The sequence below is a fragment of the Phalaenopsis equestris genome, unplaced genomic scaffold, assembly GCF_001263595.1.
Source record: "Phalaenopsis equestris unplaced genomic scaffold, ASM126359v1 Scaffold000241, whole genome shotgun sequence".
Lineage (NCBI taxonomy): Eukaryota > Viridiplantae > Streptophyta > Magnoliopsida > Asparagales > Orchidaceae > Phalaenopsis > Phalaenopsis equestris.
Window position 1 is genome coordinate 157,267 of NW_018164683.1, and position 6,069 is coordinate 163,335.

The window sequence follows — 6,069 nt, forward strand, 5'->3', positions numbered from 1 at the left end:
TGTATGATTTCTTAAGAACGAAGGTTTTGTTTTGATTAAGTTATTGAATTTTCATTAAAAATCTCTATTTTTGCATTAAAATAACTATAAGATTAAGTAAACTCGGAAAAAACTCACATTTTCTCCTCTGATATTTTAATTAACCCACGAGTAGGTTAACATAAAAATTTTAAGTTTATTTGGGTTTAATTTAATGAATTATGAGGTGTTGAAACCCTAAGGTCAAAATGGTAATTTTAGGAATTGAGCCTTGATTAATATTTAGGTCTAACCAAAGGGTAAATGGGTAATAAATGATCTTAGTAAATGGGTAATAAATGATCTAATGATCTTAATTGACATGTCAAGATGATTGAAATATAAAAGGGATAAATTGTAGTGACCAATCTCACTTTGGTCTCATTACGGACAAATTTGTAATTTCCTAAATTGATGAAATTTGGAAGAATAGTTAAATAAGAAGATATTGAGGTTGGGGATTTGACTTTGAAAGATCATAACCCACTGATTTAAAACCCCTACTAATGATTTTAAATTGATTTATGATTCCTGATAAGGATTAAAAGTATAAATATTTAATTTGTCTAAAAATTACAAATTTACCCATTAAGTTTTAAGGGTTTAGTGGTGAATTAGGCTTAATCAAAATTTTGTCTAAGGAGGTTTACAAAATGACCTATAAATAATTTGAAACCTTTTTAAAAACACTACAAGCTTATCTTTAAAAAAACCAAACCGACTAAGTTTCTTAATTAAGCCAAATTGCTCCTAAGGGTCTTTTACCCGCATAATTCATAAGTGAAACATCAAATGATAATTACCTCACTAAAAGGAAAAATTAAAACATCAAGGTTCATTGAGCATAAGGGTATGAATTGGTTGAACCACATAATAACATAATAAGATGAAAATGAACTCGAGACGATTCAAGGGATTGTGAAATGTCTAGAGTATTACCCAAAACCTTTTCATGATCCTTTAGGAGTCTCAGAGGACACTTGGACATATTATTATTTGCTTCATGGAATCATCCGCACAGATGAACAAATTGGACCTATTAAGGTATGACATAGGGTTTGGTAGACACACCTCAAACCTGTACTCTTTATTTTTCCTACAAGCATGTTTTAATTCCTGCAAAATTATATATATGCAAGTACTGACCTTTCAGATGGAGGAACGAGAAGAATTGATAGGTATGCTTTTAATTTATTGCATTGCTATTTACTTTTACTTACCTTTCTGTACCACTTGTTTCCTGTTTATAAACTTGCATGTTAAACAATAAGGTCACCCTACATGTCAAAAATGAAACTTTTAGGATAGCTAGAAAACTGAAACCAAAACTAAGATTAAGAAATCAAAATAAGATAGTCTACCGCCACAACAGCCAAAATATAAGACAACATAAAATTTAATCACAAACAAAACTAAGCAAAAATTTCAACTAAATTAAAATATTTCTATCGAATGATCGAGAATCCCTCGGAGGAGGTAACCTACGGTTGCTAACGAGATTTCCCACGGTCTAAATGAAATTATGGAACTCATTGAGTTAACTTTAGTAAATTCTCTTAGACTAAGTGAATCCAAAGAAAATAGTGGTGTCAGAATGAGAGAATCGTTGGATCCTAACCGGTGGCGCTCTAATCAACTTTAACTCTCCCCATGATAATTAAATTTAACATGTCCCCATATATACAAACTAACAAAGCAAAGGGACAAAAGTGAAATATATTAAAGATGGAAATCAAATACCACTTTTTAGATGATAATATTCATCATAGGTTGGTGAGATATTTTAACAAAGTTTTCACTAAGAATTGTTAAAATAAAATTGACCTTGTTAACTTAATATCATAAATTATGAGAAAGTTTTTTGTTTCCACTCTCACATAAACAAAATAAAAGTTAAGAAAGCTTTAAAGGAAATGAAGTGAACAAAAGCAGTAGAACCTAACGATATTTTAATAAAAGTGTGAAAATGTTTATGAGAGCTGAGAATTTATTAACTTACTAAATTTGTTAATATTATTTTAAAATCTTCAAAGACGTGTGATGAGTCGAGAAATAGCCCATTGGATCCTATTTTTAAGAATAAAGGTGTGCACAAGAGTGTACAAATTATAAAGGACTTAAGTTAATGTCTCGTACATTAAAGTTGTGGAAAAAAAGTAAATGAAAATAGGTTATGCCTTGACACAAAAATTGCCTAAAATCAATATGAGTTTATGACTGTTAAATCTATTATGAATGTTATACATTTATTGAAAGGTTTTTTGGAGAAGTACAAAGAGATTAAAGAGAATGTACATATGATTTTTGTTCATTTAGAAAAAGCTTATGATATGGTTCCAAGAGAAGTACATTGGAGAATTCTAGAAAAGAAAGGTATTGATAAAGCTTTTATTTAAGTCATTGAAGATATGTATTCTATATTTATTACTTGTGCTCAAACAAAAGGAGGGTTGACCAAGTATTTTCTTATTTCTGTTGGATTACATCGAGGATTGACTTTAAGTCTATATCTTTTTGCTTTAGATATGCATGCTATTACTGAACATTAATAGTAGGATGTACCTTAGTTTATACTTTTCATTAATGATATTGTTCTTGTGGTTAAGACTAGATCGAGTTCAAGAAAAACTAGAATTATGGAGCTCGACTATAGAGTCTAAAAGATTACATTTGAGTAGACCTTAAAGAGAAAACATAGAATTAAATTTTAGAAATAGTAGATCTGGTGGTGGCGCTGTACAAATGGATGATCAAGTTTTTAAAAGGAGTGAACATTTTAAATATATCTGGCCTATCGTTCAAAATAATGTAATATAGATGGGGACAAGAATACTGTAATTCAAGTTGGAAGGTTGAAGTGGGCGGATGCATTAGGCATATCATGTAACAGAAAAGTACCACTTAAAGGAAGATTTTATATGATGTTGGTGAGATTTTTAATATCTTATGGTGTAGAATGTTTGCCATAAAATAAAAGCATTTAAATTAGGTTTTACTGAGAAGAGAATTCTCTGGTGGATGAGCGCTTTACACTTAGAGACAAAATTCAAAAAGAATTTATTCATGAATAGGTTGGAGTAGCTCCAGTGATAGCAAGTTTAGAGATTCATTTTAGATGGTTTGATTACAATAAATGTCGACCATTTGTTGATCCTATTAGGAAAGTAGATATTTTAGATTTGACTTATGTTAAGGAAAATTGAAATAGAAATGAAACGACATGATCATGTTTTTTTATCAAGAATGATCTTAATTTATTAGAATTTAATGAAAATATAACACTTAATGGGCACAACAGAGAAAAAGGATTCATGTAGCCTACTACAGTTAGTTGGATGCTTGTTGTTGTTCAGATCTTATTGTTCATTCTTTGTTTGTGTAGAGAATAATATATAACTATTTTGTTACTTTGAAGAAAGTGGTCCAAGGATTATCTTAATAGAAGAGAGTTGAATTAAAAAAAAAAAGCAGAAGTAGAGGCTTTTGTATTTATTAAAAAGAAAACAACTTTGCTTTGTGCTAGTTATGTTAGAAACCTAGATTTGGTAACCACAGATGGTTGTAGGTCAGGGTTGAACCACAAAAGTTGTTGATTGTTCATATAATTGTTTGTCTTTAAATCTCTTTATTGCTATTTCGTTCGACTCTTGTTCTATTTTACATTATTTAAAATTTTGAAGCAAAAAGAATATTAAAAAATTTTAAATGCTCAATACTAGGTGTGTAAATCAACACAAGCATTCTCACAAAGCAATAAGGAAAAGAGAACATGCTCAAAACATTAGCTAATTTGACTGCACCATGAATTAAGGTTAAACATAGAAAGAATTTTACTCTATGGCTAACTATGGTCAAATATATAAGAAAAGAAATGAATAATTTTTATATGATTTGGGAATGTTTTTTTGAGTGATTGGATCTTCCTAACATTCATGCTATGCCCACAAGAATTTTCCATAATCATCAAAATGTTATAAATTGTAGTCAGTCAGATCGAAGAACTGAAGGTTTCAAATTAGACTAGGCTAAGAAAGAATTTTCAATGTTCCAAGGAATAGAAATAGAGATATATCAGACAAGGACAACTGCTTGAAGCATTACTTGGAACAAGCTATAGGATCAAACAAGGGAATTCCTCTAATCATGCATTAATGAATGAGACCACAGATGTAATCTCAGCATAAAATATTAGTATAGTAAGTGGACGTTTTTATCCCAACAAGCATCTTGTATCAACTGTGCCAAACTTTTTTAGTCAACCTATATGATTTAATCATGTAAAAAAGAAGTATTTTCTTATGTGCGAGCAAAATCATTATATGATTTTAGATTGTCTTTTTAGGGTCATTTATATTTTGAGCTCAAAATGTGTGTTCGTATTCGGCTCATTTGCTTAGCGAGCCGAACACGAGCCGTTCACGAACAAATAATCATTTTGACAACCATAATATGTTAAGGATTGGGGCAAGATTTAAAGCATCATTTGAATCTAATATAATAATTTTTATTCTATTTTCTTAATTAATACTTTTAATTGATTACAAATCATTGTAGCCTTGTAGTCAATTAATTTTTTTAAAAATACTACTCATCAAAGATATATATATATATATAATTGATTAGTATTATTTATAGCCAAAATAAGTAAAACATGAACGAATAATGATTAGTATTATTTATAGCCAAAATAAGTAAAACACGAACAAATAAATATTGGTTCGTGTTGTTTGTGTTCGACTCGTTAACTTAATGAACGAGTCGAACACGAGTTTCTTGACTAGCCGAACACGAGCTATCTACGAACAACGAGCCGTTTTGAGAACCCTAGCTTTTTTAAGTGAAATAAATCTTTTTAACAAGGAAAAAAAAAATAATTCTTCTAATATTTGAACTTTAAACAATCCACGAAATTCTTAATTTATTTTCGAAACTCAGATTCCTAGAAACCTAGCAGTCACAGGCTCTATCTTTTAATGCTTTCGCGGTTTTTGTTGCTATTAGGATTAATCTCAACATGTAAAAGAGTTTAGATGGCAGGGATTTGTTTTATTAATCATAACTAATTATAATTTAAACTTGACATGACCTTAATGTTTACCTGTAAAGGTTTAACACCGTTGAAATATATCGAATAAAGCTGTAATTAGCAGGAAATGTCGCATCAAGGGGACATATCAAAAGGTGGAATTAAGCTGCCTCAATCTCTCCAATAATCACATAAATCCACCCCATAAAACGCCAACCACCTTGTCATGTTTTGAAGCTTTCCCTTTCATATCAAAACCGAAGGTATAGTGATTAATTTGGACTGTCATGCCATGCCCTATTAAAAACTGAAAATATTAATAGCAGATTTAATTTTAGGATTAATTTTTTAAAACTATAATAAAAATAGTCGGCTGGCTAGTGGGCCTTACATGGCGGGACAGACTTGCTGCATCACTTTTTCCTAGCCGCCTGGTTTCCTGAAAGATATAAAACCAATGCTATAATTAATGTATTATATTTAGAATATTTATAAAATTATTTGATTCATTTTTTTTGGTATTTGAAATAAAGTAAAGGCAATAGATTTTAAATTATTTCAAGCCTTGTATAAATTATTAGGGTGGTTGTCTACAACAGATGGCGCCTGTGGCGAAAGGCGACGATGGCTAGCCTGTGGTTGGGGCTGGCATGAGCCGTCTATGGTTCTTGCCAACAATTGTGATAGGAGGCGGACAGCTGCCGGCAACGATGGTCGGAGGTAGTGACTGTCTGCTGCTACGGCAGACGATGGTGTTGGCCGGTAATGTTGGTCGGAGATGGTGGTGGCCAATGGCAGTTCTTGGAGGCGGCCAATGATGGCTGGCGGTGCTCGTCGTTGGTCTTTGCGGTAGCCACGACCGATGAAGGCACTTTATACAGGGCCGTGTATTTGAAATTCAACTAAATCAATCGAACTTTAAATATATAGAAAAAAAAACTAAAGAATGAATTCTAATTTAATTCATTTTATATACTGGATTTATAATTCATTATACCACATGTATGATTTCTTAAAACTCATTA